Raw genomic sequence first — 24650 nt, forward strand, 5'->3', positions numbered from 1 at the left:
AGATGGAAATGAAGTTTCAAAAATAGTATTCAATTACTTGTCACTAATAAGTCACACTAGCAAGACAGACAATCTAGACTCCCCAGAGCATCTCTGGCTGACTCTACAGGGCTGTTTGTTCAGTTTCTTAAGATGAAGATGGCGATTACTCTTTGGGGGACACTAACCTTCACCATTGCACTATTAAGGTCCATGGTTTCCATTGAACAGTTTTTCTTTCTACTACACTGAAATAGCACTCTGTGAAGTAATTCACCATTAGACTTCAGTGTTGTTCTCCTAACTACAGGTGAGAAAAAACTAGAAATGCAACACACAGTGTGTACCTGTGAAAAATGGCTTATCCTTTTCGGAGATGGGAGTCTTAAAAATTCTATCTTTAAGGGGGAAAAGTACAACACGACTGTCGACAGACAGTAAGTAAAGTAAATCACGTGATACAACTAACTACTAGAAGTCTTAGACTCTAAGGTGGAAGATCTTATGGGTTGACAGTGGCATCCATATGTAACATCTTTATGTCAAGAAAAGACCCTGTTAAAATTCTTGAAAACAAACAAACAAAAACAAAACAATTCTTGAAAACAATGAGATCGGTACTCATGGTTAAGCTCACAGGCAGAAAAGGAACTTACTACCACAGACTCAGGAAGGCTTGGCACCGCAACCTTTCTCATCACAGAGCAAAGCTCCGTTCCCAAGAACCACGGCAAGTAAAATGTCTTTGACCTCCAGTCCAGTCCTCAAGCAGGAGGTTCACACTGTATGACCTGGCAAACCTGGCTCTTTTCCTGGAAGCTGGCACCACCAATTACAGCACACATTCAAGCCTCAAGGACAACTAGACTTTGGAAAGTGACTCCTAATCTTCCTGTTCGAGCCAGATGTTACCATTAGACTGTCATATGCACAGGCCACAGGCAGGTGATGGAAGGCCTCGGTGGTTAAGAGAACTTGCTGCTCCTCCAGAGGATCTGGGTTCAGTTCCCATGCTCTCATGGCAGCTCATAACTGCCTGTAACTCCAGTTCTAAGGGATTATGCCATTTTCAGGTATGCACATGGTACACCTACATACATGCAGGCAAAACCCTCATACTCATACACATAAATAAACATGAAGAGGAATGGGAGCAAAGTTTGACGAAGACCTACAGAATCCAGGCCTATTCTCATCTTGTCTCCACTTTCTCCAAGTTTGTCAACGTCCTTCCAGAAGAGGCCACGCTTTCTTGGAAAGGCTCTTCATGTCGTCGTCTTCTGTCCCCATCTTGTGAACCCTGAGCACAATATAGCCACAGCAGAAGCAAACAGCAGCGCTGCGCTGACTGACGGTGCCTCCTCCCCCCACTATCCAATTTCAGCTCGGCTCTCGCAGCTTTCTGTACCACACGCCATCCTTTGCTTGTCTTTGTTATCTCTTTCCTAATTCTCCTTATGAATTATTGAAACACTCAGTTCTTCTCAAGAGCTACCTCACGCCACTACTTCTCAGAGATGACCTAGATTCCCGCTTCGCATATTTAAAAAGAGAGATTATCAATCGTGACCTCCCTTCGGCTCTCTGCTTCGCCCGCAGACCCTGGCAAGCAGACACATCGTTCTTAACCTCAACCTTGGCTCTCAAAGGAGGAGTCTGCCTTTCTCTTCTCTGAGGTTTACATTGCCATCATTGGTACATATACCTCTCTCTGGGGTGGTATTCCATTTAAGGAAAATACTGTTTTATTGATCTTGAATCACAACTGACCTAGCATAATGCTTAGCCCATAGCATGCACTCACAAAGGAGCCAAAGTAGTACATTTTTTATTCCTTTTCTCAGAAATTTAAAGAGTCTGAGGGAGAAAAATACCAGTTTTCAAAATTATTTGAAGCCCTTAATTTATGGATCTTACTACTGAACTAATTTAAATCTGTACAAGCAAAATAAATAAATAAGGAAATAAAGACAAAATAACTAAGTAAATAAATAAATAAATGCTGTTTGCAGTGACCAAGCCTTTGCAGGTTAGCAAAACAAACTGTACATGAATACCGGAATCGGAACTTTGCAATTTTGTTTTTGTGTTTGAAAAATGCTTAGTTTAGTGTAGTTTTAATTAAACTAACTTGGATATGTCTTCACAAAATATTGCCACAAAAATAAAAAGACTGTAATACATTCTTATGAAATGCATTATATGTTATCTTTGACATGACAATATAGTCGGTGCAGTATCAACAGTGCATCTTAGTGGCTTTCAGGAAGCACCAGTCCTAGAATCCTTCTAGCATACCAAAGAGACACACATTGACAAGAAGAGTTTCAAAATCCAGCTCCACAAAAGAATCAGTTATCTGAATAAGCAGTGGAAATAAGACCTTGTTATTACTATTATTATAGTCTGTCCCGACTTATTAAATAAGCACGGGTCTCTAATTTTCAGTGAGTCATATAAACTGATTCCATTCAACAAAGGTGTATTAGGCTCCTGTTGAGAAGCACTGAGGGAGGTGTTAGGGATACAGACATGCAAAAAGCAGTCCCTACCTGCATGGAATTCCTGGCTTAGTTGGAAAGAACGCAGCCAAGCATCTACACCGTACCATACTGTATCAGTGAAATGTATGAAAATATTCTTGGCACCTACCCAAGGAAGACTGATTCCACTGAGGTGACAGGAGAAAATTAGGACTGGGCACAGGAACAAAGAGATGCTGAATCTGGCCTGGAAGGGTCAGTAGGGGTCATGTTTGGGTGGTGGAAAGGAAATGATACCATAAAGAGAGACTAAAGGCAGCCACAGGCACAGAGGTATGGATATAGATGCCAGCAGTGACCTGCTACAGCCAGAGCCCTGGAGGTGCCTAGGGACTGCCAGGTCAAGTGGCCAACCTCCACACCATGCCAATGAGTTAAAATGGTATGTATTTATTTGGTTGGGGAGGGCGCAAGCATGCCATGGTTGGAATATGGAGGTCAGAGGACAACTAGAGGGAGTTGATTCTCTCCTCCTAACATGGGGAATGAACTCAGGTCACTGGGCTTACCAGCAATTACCCCTGGCCACTGAGCCATCTCTCCAATTCACCCATGAGTTTTGAACTTGCAGAGGATGGAAGGGTCACTGAAGGGATACTCTGCCTTTTTCTGCAGAGACTGGCTCACTAGCTGACTGGGTTTTTGCTGGCTGAACTTTCACATCTCTCCAAATTCTCTGGGATCAGGGAGTCAAGGCCTCAGATGGAAGCCCCATTCCTCTGCTATGCCCAACTTTTCTCCTGAGCTTTTCCTGGCTCTGATTCTGGGGGCCTTCTGATCCTAGGCTGTAGAACCATCTGCTGCAACTTCTACCCCTGCTTAATGCTGTATAGACCCCTCAGTTATCAGTACCCTGGGCCAGTAAATTAAATATAAAAGGGAAGATATAGAAGAAAAAGAAACTGGTGGAAATAATTTAAACTGACATTCATTCATTCATTCATTCATTCTCATTCCCCATTCCTCCCCCACCCACTGTGTGTGTGTTTGTGTGTGTGTTGCTTTTGTTTCTTTCGGACAGGTTCTCATACAGCTGAAGCTAGACTTGAACTCCTGGTCCTCTTGCCCGATCCTTCCATGTGGTAGAATTACAGACATACAACTTCATGCTCAGCTTAGTCCTTTCTTTCCCAAGAGCAGTCTAATGGAATTCCCTAAGAAAATGCACCCACACATCTCCATAGAACTGAGGAGATTCCCAAACTCTCTAAGGCCAACCATGAAGACTACATGAAAGACTCTGAGGAACGCAGCTCATTTAAAGCACTCGCCTAGTGTGTGCAAGGATCTGGGTTTGACCGCCAGCATTAGAAACACAAAAGTAGGGTGGCGGTGGTGCATGCCTTTAATCTAAGCACTGGGGAGGCGGAGGCAGATGGATGTCTGTGAGTTCCATGACAAGGTGGCCATCACGTACTTTAAAAGTTTCCCTAGCACTACTGTAGTCACCAGAGGCCAGCTGCATCAAGGAGAAATTGTCAGCAAAATCACAGGTACTCAAAGAGGGAAACTCACTGTCAGGATGTCAATAAAATAGAAATTATCTCTATCAAATTAGCATTGGGATAGGAGTACCTAATTCATTTCAGGGGTGGGGGCAGGATATGAATGATTAGTGATATTTAAAGGGGAATCCCAAGTGGCTTCCAGCTCAAACACAGACATCGGCTCTTGCCAAGGAGTCTGTCGAGACCAGTGCAAGTCAGGGCATCGTCACAAGTCTTGCAGGCTTCTCTAAGCAGGTGTGCAAACCAGGTCTGAATGTTTATCACTGAAAAGTGCATGGACTTGTACAAAGCACAGTCCCAGCTATTATTAATATTTGATCTCTAAGTTTTCATAATTTCCGCTTGTGTCTTTAAAAAGAATGAATCGGAACTAATAATACAGTTCTACTTGACTTCCTCTTTTCAGAGTACAGGATGATTATGTTAAGAAACACGTCTTTTTTTTTTAAGTTTCTCTTATTTATATCATTCATTTATTTTGATACAGGGTCTAGCTATGTAGTTCTGGTTGTACTGGAACTCGTTATGTAGACTCGTTATGTGGCCCGGAACTCAAGAGATCCACCTGCCTCTGAGTCCCAAATGCTGACACTAAAGGCGCGAGCCATCACCCAGCAAGATTTACCTTTGTGTGTGTTGTGTATGTGTGAGTGCAGGGCTGGTGGAGGTGAGACGGGAGCATTAGATCCCTGGGAAGTGAGTTACGAGCCACTGTGAGTTGCAGGGTGAGCGCTGGGACTCACACTTGGGTGCATGCTTTAAACACCTCACATCTCTCCAGTGCCAGCTTCTGTTTCTCTAGTCGTGAAGGAAGGACTTGGAGCAGGACTTTCATCAACTTCTGTTTATAAGAGAGCTGAGCAGCAAGGAAGGTAGGTTACCCCCCGTACTCCTCCGTGTGTACTTTCCAAATCCTTAAGGAGACATTTAAAGCGAAGGCCACTCAACCCCATTCTCTTTACAGCATTTTGTCTAGTGGGGTGTGCTGCTGCAAGGGCATCCTGGGCTCTACTATGAGGAGGTGGAAGAGACCCATGCCCTGAGCACCAAGCAGCTGTGCTAGCTGCCTACCATCTGACTGGTCTATATCCAAATTAGTCAACTGAAATTCAGTATAGATCTTCTCATCAGATAGCCCAGAATGAGAGATGGGATGTGTGGAGCAACCTTCCCAACTAATCTTTGCTGACACCCCCACCCTTTACACTCCCTCCTAGGGTGTTGCCTGGTATTTCACGAATTCTTGATGACAAAGATCATGCTCTTCTGTAGCAGGTCCTGCCTTGCTGCTATCTGGCATAGTATGCCTCCTGATTTCAGCAGTCTACATGTGGCCCTCTGTTCCCTCTGTCCCGCAGCCTGTAAGTTCTTGCTGCTCTACAGGACATCTGCTTCAGCCAAAACACACGGGCTCTGGCAGACAACTTAGGGCTGCCTTTCCTTCGCCTGGAATCTCTAACTCACTAGTGCATGTTCGCCTGTCCCTCAGAAATCACAGCCCTAAGTCAGGCATGGTGTTACATGTCTGTAACCCCAGGACTGGGGAAACTAGAGATTGTTGTGATTTCAACGCCGTCCTGGGCTAAACAAGTGAATTTAAGGCCAGCCTAAGCTACCAAAAAAAAGTCACTTCCTTAATTCATACTATGTGACTTTGGTCCTATCTTTGGACTCAATTCTTCAATACTTAACAGTTGTCAAAACTGAATGTGTACCAAGGCCCTATAGGTTCATTTAAATGCATATTTCCAGGCATCACTCTAAGAAACGGAAATTCATGAAGTCTGAAGGGATCTGGGGTAGGTGACTATGTAACATGTGTTCCTACATGTCTCTAAAAGCAAGCCAGAGGACACGCCAGGTGTAGTTACAGCTGGTAATGAACTCAGTTGCCTGAGCATCCCTGAGCTTTTATTTCACTTCATGCACATATTCTTGGCTTCCGTTTGGATCATAAGCTGATAAGAACACATTTCTTATCCTTGACAATTGTAGCTGCAGAAGTGTAGAGAGATCAAATTATCAGGAGTAGATAGATGTAAGTGCAGCAGGAGTGATAAGGATTTGTGAGAGATGACTCGTGGTTTCACTCAGTGGTAAATTCAATGGGAGTGAGGGCAAAAGGAAGATGTCTAAAGTGTGAACGCAGTTTCAGCCTGCAAAGGAAAGATGTTACAGTTCAGAGACGTGGATAAGATGGTAAAGGCTAAGACAGGTCTCCAAAAGAAACTGCAGGAACTAACCCCACTGGGAAATGCACTTTGGAGAAACAATGGATCTGAGGAGAGCTGAGGTTGGCAGAACTGCTTTCTTCGCAAACTTCAAGAACTTTCACAAGGAAGGAGAAGTAGAATTGTTCTCCTTCTGTGTGGCCTCAGGAAACCAGAGTTGATTCAGAGAGATGCCTCACTTAACCTAGGAAGCGCCACCTGGAACAGAAGGCAGGCGTGTGGACTAGCAGAACCTCACGACCTGGTGCAATATGGAGACCACAGGAAGCTGACTGTCTCTGGTGGGGCCAGCTAGTCCTGCAGAGACCTAAAACAAGTGTTCCAGGATGGTGTCTCCATTACTTGTGACCAAATACCCGACACAAACAACTTAATGGAGCACGAGTTGTTTGGGTTCACAGTGTGTGTCTGGCTCAGTAACTCTCTACCTTGTTTTTTTTTTTTAAAGATTTATTTATTTTATGTGAATGAGTATTGTCTACGTGTGTGTGCGCTCGCACTGCATGTGTACCTGGTGCCTGAAGAGGCCAGAAGAGGGTGTCACACTCCCCTGGAGCTGGAGTTATGCATAACTGTAAGCTGCCATATTGGTGCTGGGAACTGACCCCAGGTATTTTGCAAGACCAGTAAGCTATCTTAACCACTGGGCTGTCTCTCTAGCTCACTGCCTCATTTTTTGAGACGTGGTCTCTCACTGAGCCTGGAACTCACTGATTCCATGTGGCTACACTGACTGGATGGTGAGTCCCAGCCATTTACTTGTCCCCACCCCTACCCCAGCACGGGGGATCTGAACTGAGGTTCTTTCTCATGCTTGTATGGCAAACAGGCGACCAACTGAACCATCTCCCTGACCCCCATTTTAGCCATTTTCTAAGTCAGTTCAAATGGAACTTAAACTTCACCTCTGTGACCTGCATACTGTTTGGTCACTGGGTGGTGAAGGAGGTGGAGAGAACGGAAAAGGAAAGGTTCCATTTGTTTTTCACAAGATAAATTCCGACTATCTACTCAGTGTTCTGTGAGGGCACTAAGTTAGTAGTGGTGTCTATCTATGTGAAGCACAGACGGTGCTCAACGCTGAGACACGGTCGTAGAGTGACTGGGTAGCGGCTGTCCTTCCGTTACATTAGGAGGCTTGTCTTCTGGGAGCGTCCGCTATTGGGCCAACACAGTTCTGCCCTTTCACACTGGGAAGAGGGAGAAGGGAGAGGAAAGGCCAGGGTGAAGCCCTTGCTAGCACCCTCACATCTACAGACACTTTCAAATAATAACCTCCTTCCATAGACGCAATTGTGGTAATGTGCCTGTGTTTATCAGCCCTTATTTCACAACATGAAGCTTTCAGATGTTTACAGATAATAATGTATGATAAAAGTAGAGCTGGTGAATTAAACAATTAGCAAATTCTTTTGGTGAAAATTAAGAGAAAAGAAACATTTGGGAAGTGGCGCTGCTGAGCCACCTCAGAGCTGTGGTATCAACATTCACTAGGTTGTCAAGAAGGAGAGATGCATTCAGATACAGCCACATTTACACTGTGATTATAACCACTGACACGTGGTTCTTTCTTTTGGCTGTAGTATAGGAATACAATATCAAACAATTAAATGAAAACATTGCTTATGCAAATATTATGGCAGTGCAAATCTGATATTGAATTGTCTAAAAATAAATTCCACTCTAATGCCATGTACCTTGTTTTAAACTAGGAATTACAGCTGTCAATCTGAATGCAGCTGTCAATCCGCCAGTATGTATCTTCAGAGACCTAATGGCATTTTGATTGTAAGATATTCTTTGTTTTCGTGAAAGATAATAAGATACACTGCCAATTTCATTGGTATTATATGCCTGGTTATAAAAATGCTCCAGGCTTTTGGACTTATATATTAGTAAATATTCATGATTTATGGGAAAATGAGATACATACTACATGAGTATGTACACACACACACACACACATATATATATATACTATATATACACACACATATAAGGAATAAAGGGTACATCAAAATTGCTGGTAGTTATGCACAGTTTTCTAGTGCTTTGCTTCTTATGATTTTCAGAATTCTATGAACATGCTGGCCCTCAAAAGTTGAAGAAATAAAAACATTTTTAAAAAAGTAAATACATAATAAATGCATATAGGATCCAAGAGGTTAGAGATTAAAATTACTACAAAATGGGAAGGACTATACTAAATGTTTTAACAGTCTTTGATTTATTTTATTTTAAAAAATTAATTGATATTGACGGCTCTTCCAGAGGACCCAGGTTCAATTCCCAGCACCCACATGGCAGCTCGCTGCTGTCTGTAACTCCAGTTCCAGTTTCACTCTTACAGAGACATACATGCAGCCAAAAGACCAATGCACACAAAGTCAAGATAAATAAAAAATTAATTGATACACAGACACATCAAAGTTGTACCTATTGAGGGATACCATGCAGTGTTTGAAACTTGTGTCTGTTGTGTAGTGTGTAAACCAGACTGAGCCATTAGTGCGCTCTTTCATGCGGTCACAAAGTTCTGTGACAAGGTACTGCTCTTCCTCTCTGTAGGAAAGAGCATGGAGCCTAAATGATTTCCTCATGGAGACATCTAGAAAGAGGCTGAGCTGGAGCTGGGTCTCAGCTCTGCCTGGCCTCAAATGCACTTGAGGCAGAGCATGTATTCTTTTAAAGCCTCAGACATTCTTATGTATACCAGAGAAAGCGATTCTGTGTCACTGAGTAGGAAATGCACCAGAAGAGATGGGAGACACTTGGAATAACTCCTCGAAGTGAAGAAACATGGTGGGTGCTATGCCTTGAATATGGTATGTCACCTCCAAAACTCTGGTTGAAATGTAGTTCCCCAAATACAAATGTCGAGGAGAGGGGATGTTTAAGAGGTCACTAAGTTGGCCAGGTATGGTGGAACACATATTTAATCCCAGCACTGAGTAGGTAGGTTGATCTCTGTGAGTTCAAGAATAACCTGGTCTACACAGGGAGTCCCAGGACAGTCAGGGCTACATAGTGAGACCCTGTCTCAAAAAAACAAACAAAAAAATAAGCTAGTGTTACCAAATATACATTTGGTGGATGGAGACACAGCTCAGGGGTTAAGAGCACTTGCTGCTCTTCTAGAAGTACGGAGCTTGAGTCCTAGCACCCACATCTGTCTGTAACTCCAGTTCCAAGGGATCCAATGCCCTCCTCTGACCTCTGTGGTTACCAGGCATCATGTGGTGTACAGATATACATTCAGGCAAAACAAAACAAATAAATCTAAAATGGTTTTTGAGGAGGTCACTAAGTTGCTAAGAGGGAGCAATGCCTCCCTCGAGGAAGTGGGCTCACAACTATACTCTCAGTGGGCAACCCTCGCTTTTGTGGAACTGATCAGTTACTCTAAGAGCTGCTACAAGAAGTGCCTGCCATGTCTGTGTCACCCCTTCTGCACGTGTCTGCTTGTCCTTCAGCTTGTTCCTGTGTTAGGACACAGCACAAAGCCCTTACTGGTTGCATCTGTCTGATCTTGAACTTCCAACTCTCATACCTGTGAGCTAATAATACTCCATTTCCTTTATAAGCGAACGAGTCTCAGGGCTTTGCTTATAACAACAGGAAATGGAGTAAGAAGTGGGGTCTTCAGAAGAGAAAAATAGGTAGGGAATCTGCTTTCAAAATCCACAGATGTGGGGTCAAGGTATCACACTCAACTTCAGTCTCTAGTATAGTGGTTTTTGTGACCCCTTTGTAGGCTGTATATCTGATATCAGATACATTACAATTCACAGCAATAACAAAATTGCAGTTGTGAAGTAGCAACGAAAGGATTTTATGGTTGGGGGTCACCAAGACATGAGGAACTGTATTAAAGGGTCACAGCGTTAGGAAGGTTGAGAATCACTGCTCTAGTACATAATCAAGAACAGTGTTAAGCGAAGTTCTTTCAGGACACAAGATAGCCTCTGTTAGAAGTAGCTCTATATTAAAAATCAAAGCTACAACTACAGGAAACAAACTTTTAAAATGCTGTGAAAGCCAAAGGTGAACAACTACTTCTACTTGGGAGCATGTCTGTGTGATAATTCTTCCGACGACAGTCAAGCTGAGCTGATGAGCCCTCGTGGCATCCTCCCGGCCAGAGCCTGTTTGTGCGGCCTTCATATCTCACTGGAATGAGGCACTCCTGTGATGACAATCCCACAAAGCTCTGATTCTTGATCTACTGTCCCTTTTATGGTGATGAGGAAACTGAAACCCCAAAATAAATCTCAAACTAAACTAGTGCCTCAACACTGCCCATCAGTTTCCCTGGACATTTTTAAATATTGTCATTTGTGTATATAAACACATACACAGAAATATAACAAAAACTAACAGGATGACACACCAAAGAATACTAACTTCTTCACTTTTTAAAAAGTTATTCTCTTACTTTCTTTCTGGTCACCTGTGCTTTGGAAACCTGCAACAAACATGCATTACTAATGTTTTCAGAACAAAGATCTACATGATCCATGAAAAGTCAAGGGACTTTTTATGACTAGGTTAAATGACTAGGTCAAAAAAAATTTCTCCCCAAGCCTTGTGGGCCCAGCAGGGAACCTGCAGTGACTGACAGAGGCAGGGACCAGCTCTGTGAATCAACCTTGGACTCCAGAAGACTGAAGCTCACTCTCAAGAATTTCTCAATCAAGTTGTGAAATCTGAAATTTAAAGAAGAGCCAACAATAAATCAGATCATTTGTGTGTCTGAGTCACAAAGCCTAAAGGGCCCCAGACTGGGGGCAGGCGGCCTGGCTCTACCTGACTGTGACTGGAGCCTAAGTAAGGCGCTGGGTCTCCTGGGAACCTGGTGTTCTCCAGTGTGAAACAAAAAGGGAAAGAAGGACTTCACGGCCTGGTGTTCCGTGGAATGCAAAGGGGTGGACCTTTCTAGAGGTATTTTTGCTAATTAAGGAAATGCCAGACTAGAGAGAGAGATCTCTGAGATCCCCATTCCAACCCAGTCTAGGTCTGAGCCAAGGATACAGCTCCCTGATGCTCTGGAACCTGTATGTACAGATACACATCCACTTTTGGTTTCTTCACCGAAAAGGAGAGGAGAATTAGATAATGCAGGATGGGTGACAACCCACTTGAAAAAAAAAAAGAAAACCCACAGCTTGCCAGCATCAATTGAAATGAGAGAGAGTAAAGGTTTACTAGTGAGAGGTTAAAACCGTGTCTGGTGAAGATAATAGAGATGATGAATGGGCTGGTGAGATGGCTCAGAGGTTAAGAGCACTGACTGCTCTTCCAGAGGTTCTGAGTTCAATTCCCAGCAACCACATGGTGGCTCACAACCCTCTCGTAACGCGATCTGGTGCCCTCTTCTGGCGTGCAGACATACATGGAGGCAAGATGTACTCATAATAAATAAATAAATCTTTAAAAAAATAGAGATGGCCAGGCGGTGGTGGCGCACGCCATTAATCCCAGCACTCGGGAGGCAGAGGCAGGCGGATCTCTGTGAGTTCGAGGCCAGCCTGGTCTACAAAGTGAGTTCCAGGACAACATCCAAAGCCACAGAGAAACCCTGTCTCGAAAAACCCAAAAAAAAAAAAAAAATTGAGATGATGAATCTAAACAGTGTCTTTCGCTCAATTTCTGTCTGTCCTCCCAATCATACTTTTCTTCAAATTATTTTTATGATGTTCTAAAAACAGAATTATTCCAATACCAGTTAAAACCATTGCATGTTTAAAAACATTTTTTAAACAATGATTTTCTTTTTAGAAAATACAGAGAAAGGGCCGAGGCTTTGAACTACAGCTATAAACTACAGTCTCTCTTTCCAAAGACAGACAGCATCGCACTGAAGTTATTCCCACTTATGATGCACACAAATCTTCAACAACTGAGTTCCGGGGCTGGAGAGATGGCTCAGAGGTTAAGAGCACTGACTGCTCTTCCAGGGGTCCTGAGTTCAATTCCCAGCAACCACATGGTGGCTCACAACCATCTACAATTCAATCTGGTGCCCTCTTCTGGCATGTAGGCAGAACACTGTATACTAAACAAATAAATAAATCTTTAAAAAAAAAAAAAACTGAGTTCCACAGCCACCTTCTATCATGTGTGGTAGGCCTGCAACAGCCAGATAAAGAAGAGCAGCTGTGGAGAATTTGTGATGCAGGTGGCTAATCCTGACCATCTCTCTTTTTTTAAAGCTTATCACAGCCATAATTGGCACATAAATAGGATCTACAGAGGAAGTGGCATAATTTGATAGCAGAGAGAAAGGTAAGAAGTCACACAACATGTAGGTTGGTAGCATACTCACGACAGGTCTGTCCTGTTATAACCATGCACAGGTAGTCAAAAGGCTCTTAAGTCTAGAGTTTTTCTTAAGGCAGAGTTCTAGACAGGTTTTTAAAACAAAGCATTTTAGAAGTCCAGGAAATTGTGGACACACTAGAACAGACACACATGTAAACAGCACAGAAGTTTAAGGAATAGATGCATGTGTGGACCTTTACACCGGCCAAGGGTTAGTCACTGAAGTAGGAACAGGACTCAAACATGACTTTCTTATACTGCATTAAAGAAAAGGCCATAATGCAGAACTCAAAGTCACAAGTAAATCTTTGAGTATTTAATACATGACTTAATCATTTCTTTCAAAGCAAAATTGCACAATATTTGTAAAATGATATGTAGAAGGGATTTACCCCTGACTAATGTCTCTAAATTCTCCTCTTCCCACACCCCTTAGCATAACACCCAGCCCAGATTAGTTTTTATTTTTAACACTTATGTAGTGCTGTGAGTCTATATGTGGTGTGTGTGTGCACTTATTTAGTGCTGTGAGTCTATATGTGGGTGTGTGTGCACTTACGTAGTGCTGTGTGTCTATATGTGGTGTGTGTGTGTGCACTTATGTAGTGCTGTGTGTCTATATGTGGTGTGTGTGTGTGCACTTATGTAGTGCTGTGTGTCTATATGTGGTGTGTGTGTACATGTGGCGGTCAGACAAAACTGGTAGGAGTTGGTTCTTGCCTTCCACCACATGGGCTGCATGGCTCCAATTCAGGTCATCAGGCTCCATGACAAGAATCTTTACCCATCTCACAGGTCCATGTTCATTCTTTAGGAAACAAAGGAAACTCATATTCCTTGCAGGCATTTTTAAAGTATGGGCACATTAAACATATCAAAGGCAGACTGCTCTAATAACATGTATGGTACTCTGGGAAAGTATTATTGCATCCAGGCAGCCAAATCTCAGGCCACATTTGCTAACATGACTGATGCTTTCTGCAACTTCTCTCTCTGGCACTGCACTCTCTACTGTATCTACAGTATATCACACATAAGGATTTATAGCAGTGGCAGAGCATTTATCAGTCCTCTCTGATGGGATGTGACAAAGAGAATACAAATCAGCCCAAGTTTGAGTTCACAAACAGAAGAGGATCAGCCAAGTGTCCCCTTGACTACCTATCAACAAACACTATTCAGAATGGGTAATTACAAAACAGCCTAAGAAGATAATCCCAGGTGTTAGCTTTTCTCAACAGCAAGGAAAGGTTAAGATGAAAAGGAAACATCTCAACACCTGATTAAAGGGATCTGGCTATACATTTTTGCGCTTTATCAAGCTACAATGATGGGCAATGTTGTTACACCAAGTACTGTCTATGGAGTATAAGCACAGTATGAGAAATACGTTTGTGGGTTAGGACACAAGACTCAGAGAGTTCTGGGAACAATTGCCCTGAAGCATTTCCAGGTCCGGGGTCACACAGTGACAAGCAGTAAAGGAAGACTCTAAATCAACCTTCTGCTACACCTGAGGACCTTCTCAGTGCCCAGGGTCATGGGCTAACTTAACTGCTAAAGGGCACACAGACAGACAATTTTTCTAATGCTATTGATCTTTTTAAGAAAATGCTATTCATGGTTTATCATGGAAAAAAAGACCAAAATACACTACTAAATTAAAAAAAGTCACAGAATAGCTGTTGTGATCTTATTTAAAAGAAGAAAAACACCTATACATGAATAGAGCCAAATATGCATATGTGGATAAATATTCATGAAAGGGTCTGAAAACACCCACTGATAGTACAGTAACTACATCAGATAGAAACTAGGGCGGGGTCGATGGAGATCTTATTTTTTTACTCTGTATATCAGCGATGCTTTACAAGGACGTTAACTTTTGTAATCTGTAAAGCAGAAAATGCAAGTGTGTATACAGGTAATGAGGGCTGTGCTCTTCCCCACCCCTGAGCTGATGCTTTGACCCTTGAACTCTATTCTTCTAACACCCATGCATATGAACAGCCATTATCAAAGAAACCAATAGCAGCTGAGCAATGCCTAAGAAAACTTGTCCCCTTCTTGTTTCTGAGATCCACCTGGAACTATTCCCAGAAGTCTTTCCTAGAGCAAAGATGAACTGAAGCAGAGTACCTACTCAGACTTAACGGGGGACTGGAACCACCTTCGCTGCGCTGACTTGTAGAAGACAGGGCTCGGCATTGTTCTTCCTATGGACAGGGTTTCTCAGTAGCTATGGAGCCAGTCCCAGAACTCACTTGTAGACCAGGCTGGTCTGGACCTCACAGAGACCCGCCTGCCTCTGCCTCCCGAGTGCTGGGATTAAAGGTGTGCGCCACCACTGCCCGGCTGGACGTGTGCTGTACCACACGGCCTTCTTTGTTAGCCTGGCTCGCAGGGTGCCTTGTGTCTTATGTACTGCTTTGGGATATACAAATGTTTTCCCCACAGAGACTGTAAGCATCTTGAGGGCAGAGCAGGAGAGTTAAGTGTTCCACTTAGTCCAGATTAAACAAGCTACTGGCAGTTATTCATTTCTAGAAAACGCACAGCTATGTAAGAAGCAACCATAACACAATGCAGCCATGCAATAAAGGAACATACATATGGGATACACAAGGAGCATACTAAAGCCAGAGCATTCTGGAAAAAGTCAGATCAAAGCTGAGGCCTGAAGGAGGAACAAGAATTGAGCAAAATGATGGTCAAAACATGCCCCGAGATACAAAGGGAAGAGACAGTAGCACAGCAAATTAGAGGCACTGAAAATAGCACTCTCTGGCTGGAACCCAGCGCGCGGGGGGGGGGGGGGGCGCAGGCCCAGATGAGGCAGGAAAGTTTGGCAGCTGCCAGAACACTCAGGGCTTGTAAACTGTGCAAGGAGTTACAGGGAGCTGCTAAGGAGTTTGAAGCAGCGAAATGACAGGATCAGACTTGCCTTTTTATAAAAAAAAAAAAAAACACTCCTGTTACAGTGTGGAGAATGGATTAGAGAAGGGCAAGGTGGCCGCTCATGGAGCAATTCAGGCAAGAGATGATGGTGTTCTGGAGAGTGAGAGCAGGGCGAGGTGGAGGGAAGTGCGGGACCAGACAGTGGGAGGCGGCAGCGCTAACGATCTGTTCCGTGACTGACCGAAATGGCACCCCGTTTCCAGGCGGAGAAGGGAAGCCAAAGAGGAGGTTCCAGCTTTGAGTTGTCTCACTTCCAGGAACAGACAATCAAAAGTGGAAGCATGCTGGAAGGAAGCTGCAAAGGGATGAGTTTAATTTGGAATTTACTGCACGGCGGCGGGTGAAATAACCAGGAGGCTATGTCTATGAGAACCCTGAGCTCTAAACTGAGACAGAGAGAGAATTCACATATTTATTTAAGAGTTATAGCATGAAGATATTAATTAACACTATGGAGGTGGACATGATCCATCTGAGGGAAAACACAGAGTAAAGCAAAGAGATCTAAGAGAGACTCCCAAGGACCCTCAAGTCCCCCTGCCCCTCCCCCCATCTTAAGGGACATAAGTGGGAAGGGAAAAAGGAAGCAGGGAGATAAGAAAAACTTGGGAAAAAGCCAGGAAAAGGGGACACAGCAGTGCCGACGGGCGCTTCCTTAGTATGTGTAGACTGACTGAGTGATGCCGGCCAGATTTACCTGTCAGAGTCTGGCTTTCTCCAGGTCTGCTTCCTGTTCCTTTCAGGGTTGAGAAGATGCGTCACTGCATCTTCCCACTGCCCTAAGGAACCTTGGGGTCCCCTTATGTCCCCTATCCTCTCACACGGTCCAGCTGTCACTTCCAAGCCTGTCACCCATGATGCCCAATCCCTGAGTTCTGCCAGCCTCGTTGTCACCATCGTTCCCATCCCTGTTAGTGTCATGCTAGCTAAGGCTCTGCACGCTGCACAACTAGCCAACCAGCACCCACCGTCTCCCGGGCCATCCTGCCCTCCACCTCCTTCCCAGTGGTCCCTCGCACCGTCTCCCGGGCCATCCTGCCCTCCACCTCCTTCCCAGTGGTCCCTCGCACCGTCTCCAGGGCCATCCTGCCCTCCACCTCCTTCCCAGTGGTCCCTCGCACAGGATAACCACAACAGCACAGCTACCCTAAAGTTCTAGTTGTTGAAAAGTCTCATTAATAATTTCTCGTAATCACTTGTTCAACTGTTTCATTTATGTGATAACTGTTCACACACACACACATATATATGTATACACACACACACACACACATATATGTATATCCATGTTTCTCAAACCATCTAAACCTATGATCTATTTGTTTGTTTCTTTAAAAAATATCAATCTATTACAATATTTTTATAAAATATAATTTAGAACATCATGGTAATGTCAAATTGCCATAAGCTTTTCTAGTTGCTTACTCTCAGTCTCTCAATACTTATCTTACCATAGTGGTTCCCGGTCTGACTATGGCTGGTGGACTGCATCCCAAACAGCCCGATGCTGACAATTCATGGGAGGATGAGAATATGGCTTTTTACCTTAAGGCTTACCTTAAAGCCTTTCAGCATGTACAGGATGATTCCGCCAGCTTGGTGAGACATTTTTTAACTGACACAGAGTGGACAGTAAGGAAAGAATCTCCCATCGAGAATAGATGCTGCTACACATCTTATAGTGTACGATGTACAGCGTGATCCTCACAGCAAAGAATTACTCAGCCTGAAGTATATGCACAGGGCAAAGGTCAAGAAGCCTTGCCTTAGGAGTATGATACAGACAATTATAGTACATTAAGGATGACGAGCCAGGTGGTGGTGGCACTCAGGAGGCAGAGGCAGGCTGATCTCTGTGAGTTTGAGGCCAGCCTGGTCTACGGAGTGGGTTCCAGGACAGCCAGGGCTGCCTCAAAAAACAAACAAATAAAAAACAACAACAACAACAACAAAGAATGTCGGAATGGTGGAGCTGCTAGTTTTTTTTTTAATTATTTAACTTTATTTTATGTGTATTGGTGTGAAAGTATCCGATCCCCTGGAAATGGAGTTACAGACAGTTGTGAGCTGCCATGTGGGTGCAGGGAATTGAACCTGGGTCCTCTGGAAGAGCAGCCAGTGCTCTTAACCACTGAGCCATCTTTCCAGCCAGCTGCTAGGTTTTAAGTATATCAACAGAGGAAGCATAAAACAGACCAGTCTGTTTGGAAGGTTATGTCAGGGACAGAAAAAGTATCACTGATTCACAAACTTCCACAACCCAACTCCGACTTGATACCTTGACTTTCAAATCTTTTTTTTTTTTTTTTTCGAGACAGGGTTTCTCTGTATTGTTTTGGAGCCTGTCCTGGAACTCACTCGGTAGACCAGGCTGGTCTCGAACTCACAGTGATCCGCCTGCCTCTGCCTCCCAAGTGCTGGGATTAAAGGCGTGCGCCACCAACGCCCGGCGACTTTCAAATCTTATACTGTTGTTCCCTACACCAGGACTGCTACACTGCTCTGAGCTTCCAATCCTCTTCCTTGCTTAGTCTGCTTCTCTGTATGAACAGTAGCCCTTTGCCTCCTGCTGTCCAAGACCACCGGCTTTAAGACCTCACTCAAGTTCTTGCTCTGCCATGAAGCCTTTAGTGAATTTCCTTAAGTTCCTGAACGACTTACTCTGTCCACACTACTTGGTTGGTTCTTAATCGCACACTGGCTTCGATGCCACCTATTAGGTTCTGTTGTTTAAGTAGTCATTTGATTTTGACTGTATTTTGTGTATAGCTTGATAGCTTACTTAAGACAGCATCTCCTACACAGCACAGTAATCACTTCCTGCATAATTGGTGCTAAAAATAGACATTTTACAAAGTGGAATTATATATTGAACACTGCAGCCCTACTGCCGGCTCTTTATGTGTTCCGTTCATGACAGTCTGAATATATCAGATTACTAGAAAGAGTAAGTCACAGTGGGCAGGGCGGCTAGTTTCTGTACGGAATGATTATCTGGCCTAACAGATTAATGATACCATGGCAGAAATAGCTGTGGCCAACTCAAAGATCACCTCCAAGGTCCCTCCAGATTGGGTTCAAGAAGATGCCCTACAATGATTTCACATGATGGGGTTTCATGAAAGAAGAACAATATAGGGGTCAGCGGCATAAACTATGAGGCCATATTGGGTTCAAATCTGCCCTTACCATTTACATGAGTCTTGAATTAATTACTTTACTTCTCTGAGCCTCAGTTTCTTTCTCCATAAAATGGGAACAATATAGTATATGCCCCATAAGGTTGTTGTGAGGACTAAGAAAGTTAATATATAAAATACAAGCAAAGTATTTAGAACAGTGTCTCCCACCTCACAGGTACCAGATATCATCAACAATCTAAACGTGAGTAAGACAGAAGAAGCCGCTGTTTCACTGTGGGAGTCCTGAGAGTCTTTTGTCTTTGAATTTGGGCACAGTTCTTCAGATATCAAAGTTCTGCTCTCCCAAGTCACCCTTCTCCTGGGCTCTCCTCACTTGCTTCTTCAGCTGTCTACCTACAGGCCTTGACACAAATGCTCACCTGCTTAGGGGGAAGACAAAGGACTAAACACACATCACTGTGGGGGTTACTGGGAAGAAGCAGTTGACAGGAAGTTATTACCTATCAAGAAATCCTTCCTCCATCAGTAGAGCAGGACAGGTGTTTCTGTTTGCCCTCAGTCACACTGCTACCAGGGTCCTGGAAATCCAGGCCGGGAACCCTATGTGCTTTGTGAAAGCTGAGGACAGACCAGAGCGCTGTACTGAGGGCCGCCCTGAGATAGCCTGTGCTAGAATCTGTTTGTTTGCTTACTTTTCAAACTGCACATTAGCGATACAAACTACCAATAAAATACACAAAGGGAATAGAAAAGAAACACGGTCTCCGTTTGGTCCTCTCCCCCTTCTCCTAGAGGTAAACATCTTCTTTCTGTTCAGTGCGTCCTTGGGGACTTTTATACTGCTTTTGTTTGTTTGTTTTACACATTTTTATTAACATAATTGTCTGTGCACCTGCCACAGATGGCGTTCACATGGGTTCGCCTGTTATGTACAATGTTGTGCACCACAGTTCATCTAGTATTCCCCTTACTGGTGGACACTCAACTTTAACTTTGATTTTTTTTGGTTTGTTTGTTGGCTGGTCATTTGGCTGTTTGCTGCTATTCCGGATTGAACCTAGGACCTGATGTTTGCTGGTCTAGGCCTCTACCACTGAGCTATATCCCCCAGAGACTATAGTTCAACTCTGCAATGATCCAGTTATTGACTGTACGCCACACCACTGTTACCAGGCAATCTGACTCACTGTATACTCTACCAACTGTACTGCTTTGCCGAAAGATTTATTTTCCAAAGTCTGTTTATAAGCTTTAAAACACCAGATGAGTTTGAATATAGTCTGATTTCGAGATATAGATGCAACTACATTATTCCTATTCAAACATAAATGTAACTTAAAAGTAAAAAAAAAAATCAGGGTGATTAGATTTTGTGGTACCTATCTCTAATTCCAGTGCCCAGGAGGCTGAGGTGGGTGGGTCAAAAGTGTGAGGCTAGTTAGGGCTACATAGTAATTTCCAGGCAAGCTCGGGCCACAAAAGAAAAGGAAGGAAGAAGGAAGGAAGGGGAGGAGGGCAGAGGGGAGGCAAACAATGAGAAATCAACCCAAGGTAAAGCAGATTTCTACCTGCAGAAGGCTACCTTACCCATAGGTGTTGTGTTTTCAAGCCTATACCCTTTGCCTCTTATTTATCCGATGTAGAGACTTTGGAAGTTACAAGATCATAAACTATTTTCTTTTCACTAGAAAGAATCAAAACAAAACAAGACCTTTCTGAGGCCTCTGACCTGAAGTGAGAATTAGTAAATCATTGCATTCCTCATACCCAGCGCAAAGGCAGGAAGAGAAGTTTGCATCTCCCAATGGCGAGCAACTGCTTGCTCTTCCTCTGCTAATAAATTACAGACAGACTTGAACAGATGTCAGGTTGGCATTCAAAACCTAAAATATAGCTGAAAAGCAAGTTATGACTAATACGAGGAAAAAAGACGAATGTCAGAAACCTTCATTTTTTTTTCCTCCCTTTTTTTTTTTCAAATTTCAGATAAGCTCTTTAGCCTCAAGGCTCTGTTTACAGAGCCCGAGTTCGCAGGGATGTGTTAACCCCCATTTAAATTGCAGTCCCTCCTCAGGAGTGGGGGTGTGAAAATGCATTTTCAGTGTCAGTGTTTATGTTAATCTTAGCCAGACTCCCTTTCTCCCAGTAGGGCCTGCACAGCACCCATGCCTGTTCCTCCCTGATGTCTTATTTGTGCTGTTCTTAGCATCTGAAGGATGTCTGGGTGTGACTGAAGGACCCTTATCTGCTCTCCTTCAGAGGAACTGCAGTCTCACTTAGATCAGAGAAGAGCTGCTTTCCTCTCTAATTCCAAAAGAAATCTTAAACATGAAGGGTGGAGACCGGCTTAGTCGGGGGGGGGACAGGGAAAGGGAACAAAAGGAACACAGCAGTCAGTTTCAAAGAGTGAGTCAGAATCCCTAGGAAGGGGCTCCCCCTTCCCTGCTTGGTGGCCTGGATGCCCAGAGCCCACCTGTCCCTGAAAGGCAGTGACAACCATTCCCCCAACTTCTCTAGACACGGGAGATTCCAACCTACTCCCAAAATGATGCTATGAGCCAATGAAAAGCTTGTCAGCCATTATTCCAATGTTCTTAAAAAGGATTTGTTCTTTGGCTCTAACATTTACAGCTTCGAGTTACTGCCAGGGATGGTGAAAAATGAAGTTTCTTTGTAGAAACACCCTTTGCCAACATGAGAGCTACAATGAGAATTGAGGTGATTCATCATTCATTTATCCTGAGTGTTCTCCACAAAACTGCATGCAAGGAGTAAGTGCAATAAGTATCTAACAGGACACCTGAGGCCACTCAAGGGCAGCCATTAACCCTGAGCTCACTCACCTAGCCTTCCAAGGCCAGCTTCTGATGCTAACACTGCTACGCTAGGACACAAATGGTGGCACTGTCACCCCAGTCATCATGGGGCTGGGAGATAATCTATTTGATGCTCACTTGGTGTCAAATATAGGCTTAGTTTTCACCATTTCTTTTTTTTTTTTTTTTTTTTTTTTTGGTTTTTCGAGACAGGGTTTCTCTGTGGCTTTGGAGGCTGTCCTGGAACTGGCTCTGTAGATCAGGCTGGCCTGGAACTCACAGAGATCCGCCTGCCTCTGCCTCCCTAGTGCTGGGATTAAAGGCGTGCGCCACCAACGCCCAGCTAGTTTTCACCATTTCTAAGAATGACCTACCCCACTCGAGTTTGAGTTAGCCTAATTGCTACAGACAAGAAAAAAGAAAAAAAAAAAAAAAAAGGAAACCCTGACTAGACACAGTAACAGAAATCTCAGTGATGCTCACCATAACTGGACCCTTTTCTATTCCCACACACAGCCATTATCCCTCGGTACCTGAAGACAGAGATGCTAGACAGGAACCAAGGATGGCTGTCTGCACATGTACTACTCATCTGCTCGCCAGTTTCTCCTCATAACTGTGTCTCTGGTGAAACCCTCCAGTCATCTCAATTCCATCACAATATTCCGTATGTTTCTAATCCCTAGTTCAGTTTTTAAAAGGAAATATAAAATTTTACAACAAATGAAAGACAAAAATTACCTAAGGACACAACCATCAGTCTCATAAATACAATGGCCAAAGAAAAGAAAATTATTGACGTCTCGCTTTTTAAATTAGAAATCTTTATAATAAGCATATATATATAAATACACACACACACACACACACGTGTGTATATGCCTATGTGAAAAGTCCAATTAATATTCTTATTTCAAAGTGAGTGTAACTCCAGACTTTACAGGAAAGACAATTTGTTAATCCCCAAATAAAGTTTTCTGCTTACAAATGCCTAATGGTCACCAGGTGGGAGCGGCGCACACCTTTAATCCCAGCCTGGTCTACAAGAGCTAGTTCCAGGACAGCCTCCAAAGCCACAGAGAAACCCTGTCTCGAAAAAAACAAAAACAAAAACAAAAACAACAACAACAACAAAAAACCAAAATAAACAAAAAACCCCAAATGCCTAATAAATCATTATTTTCTATATACATTGTCTAATTATTAAAAACATGCAGTACATTTCTAAATCTACTTAATGGAGAAGAGAAAAAAAAAAAACAACCTATTTTATTCCTAGCAGAGTGAGGAACAGAATATCCATAAAGGGACATGAGTAATTTTATTTATATTTGGTTTGATTGCTTCAGCCTTTGTCAAAGATCAAGCATATAAAATATTCCTATGTAACACTTTTCACTTTTTACCAAGCCAAGTGGTAGCTGTGTGACCAAATTCTTCTTGGAAGGCAAAGAAATACTTTATTAATTCCCCCAAAATTTAAAGGAACAGAAATTCTCAAGGAGAGGTATCTCCCTAGGAGATAATCACTTCTCTGACATCAAACCCTGAGCAATAGAGCTTCCTTTTTTTTTTTTAAAGGGGGGGTTAAAAAAAAAAGATACTCAGGCACTTCCTGTAAAATAAGGAAAACAGCAAAATTTTTTTTGGGTTTTTTTGTTTGTTGTTGTTTTGTTTTAAAATCAGCTTTAAAGCCAAGGTAGCTTTACAGTAGGTTGTCATTTAAATTAAATTGATAACATGTGCTTCTTGATGAAGGAAGCCACGACGGGGTTACTTTTAAAGGATAAGACTTACTTATTTATATGTATGTATGTCTTAAAATACTCTAAGTGTAGTAGAGAACACCATAAAAACAGCTCTGGAAAGAGGCACTAAATTCAAATCCGCATGCCTGGGTCAGCAAACACAGTGCACACAAACATCGCCTCTGGTTCATTTAACCTACAAACATCAGACACTGATCCGATTCAAGGGTAACCGCCAAGCCTGCTCGATTTAACTTCAACTGAGAGGGGGCAGAGTCACAAACGGACTGGCGGGGCTTGCTCCTCGCTGCACTGACACCACAGCCTCATTCGGAGGCCCAGCACACACAGGCCACCAATGCTTGCACTGTTCCTCGGCACTGGGAAGACATTTACAGTAACACACCCACGGCACAGCGCCCTGCAGGAGCAGCTGCTTTGCTCCTTGTCGACTGGACCCCACAAACCGTCAAAGACACTGAACCCTCCTCTCTCAGCCCTCAACCAGGAACACAGTAAAAATAGTCCAAAGAATAACTGGCAACATTTAGAACCATCCCATGAACTACATTTTTACCTAAAACATATTTAAATAATATTTTCATGTCTTGATCAAAACACCTTAAGGATTTACTAGTCCTCAAAATACACTTTAAGGGACAGTGAATGCCACGTTTCTTCCAACTTTCCAAACTAGTGGCCTTTTTTTTTTTTTTAATGGATTTGGCCTTTGTATCTTCCAGATAAGAAGTATGTCACTGCCATTTCAAGGCGTAGAAAACTCAGGTGATGAGGGTCTCTGTCATTTTGACTTAATCCAACTCTAAACTCGACCTTTAACCAGTGAACAGGTGTGTGCTATGCTCGTAATTTACTAGAGTGAGCAACCAGGCAGGAAAGTGGCCGACCCAGCCGGCTAGCGCAGTCCAGAGCTCAGCGCCTGGGAAGCAGCTCTCACCCACCATTGTGGGAACAACAGATAATGAATATACTATTATCTCCTGGTAGCAATTAAAGAGAAGGAATGAGGGGAGAGGGAGCAGTATGCTTGTATTCCTCCACCTTTTTGGATCCTGTTTTCACACTCGGTCTGCAAGAAGCTATTATGAATTCCTTTCTCAGATACTCGGCTGCTCGCATTCCAACCCAGCGAATGATACAGATATGAAATCAGTCCTGACAGTATTTCCACTGGGCAAAGAAAATCACTTCACACAGATAAATTAAATAAACCTTCAGGAAAAAGTGACAAATGAAGACAGTGAGTATTTCTTCACATGCGGTACAGAAACTCCCATATGTCTCCTGCATTTGTCTTTGGGGATCAGACTTATCTAATTAAAAACCTTGCCAAGTATCCATTTACTAGACAGGAGGAAGTGCTGATGGGACCCGTAAGGCTG

The 24650-nt window shown here is 43.3% G+C and overlaps 1 protein-coding gene across 1 annotated transcript in view; it reads right to left on the reverse strand.

Moving 5' to 3' along the window:
* Positions 1–24650, reverse strand: part of Nsf (N-ethylmaleimide sensitive factor, vesicle fusing ATPase) — a 134959-nt gene that overhangs the window by 56938 nt on the left and 53371 nt on the right. The window lies entirely within an intron of this gene.

The sequence above is a fragment of the Mesocricetus auratus genome, unplaced genomic scaffold, assembly GCF_017639785.1.
Source record: "Mesocricetus auratus isolate SY011 unplaced genomic scaffold, BCM_Maur_2.0 Super-Scaffold_100007, whole genome shotgun sequence".
NCBI classification, from domain to species: domain Eukaryota; kingdom Metazoa; phylum Chordata; class Mammalia; order Rodentia; family Cricetidae; genus Mesocricetus; species Mesocricetus auratus.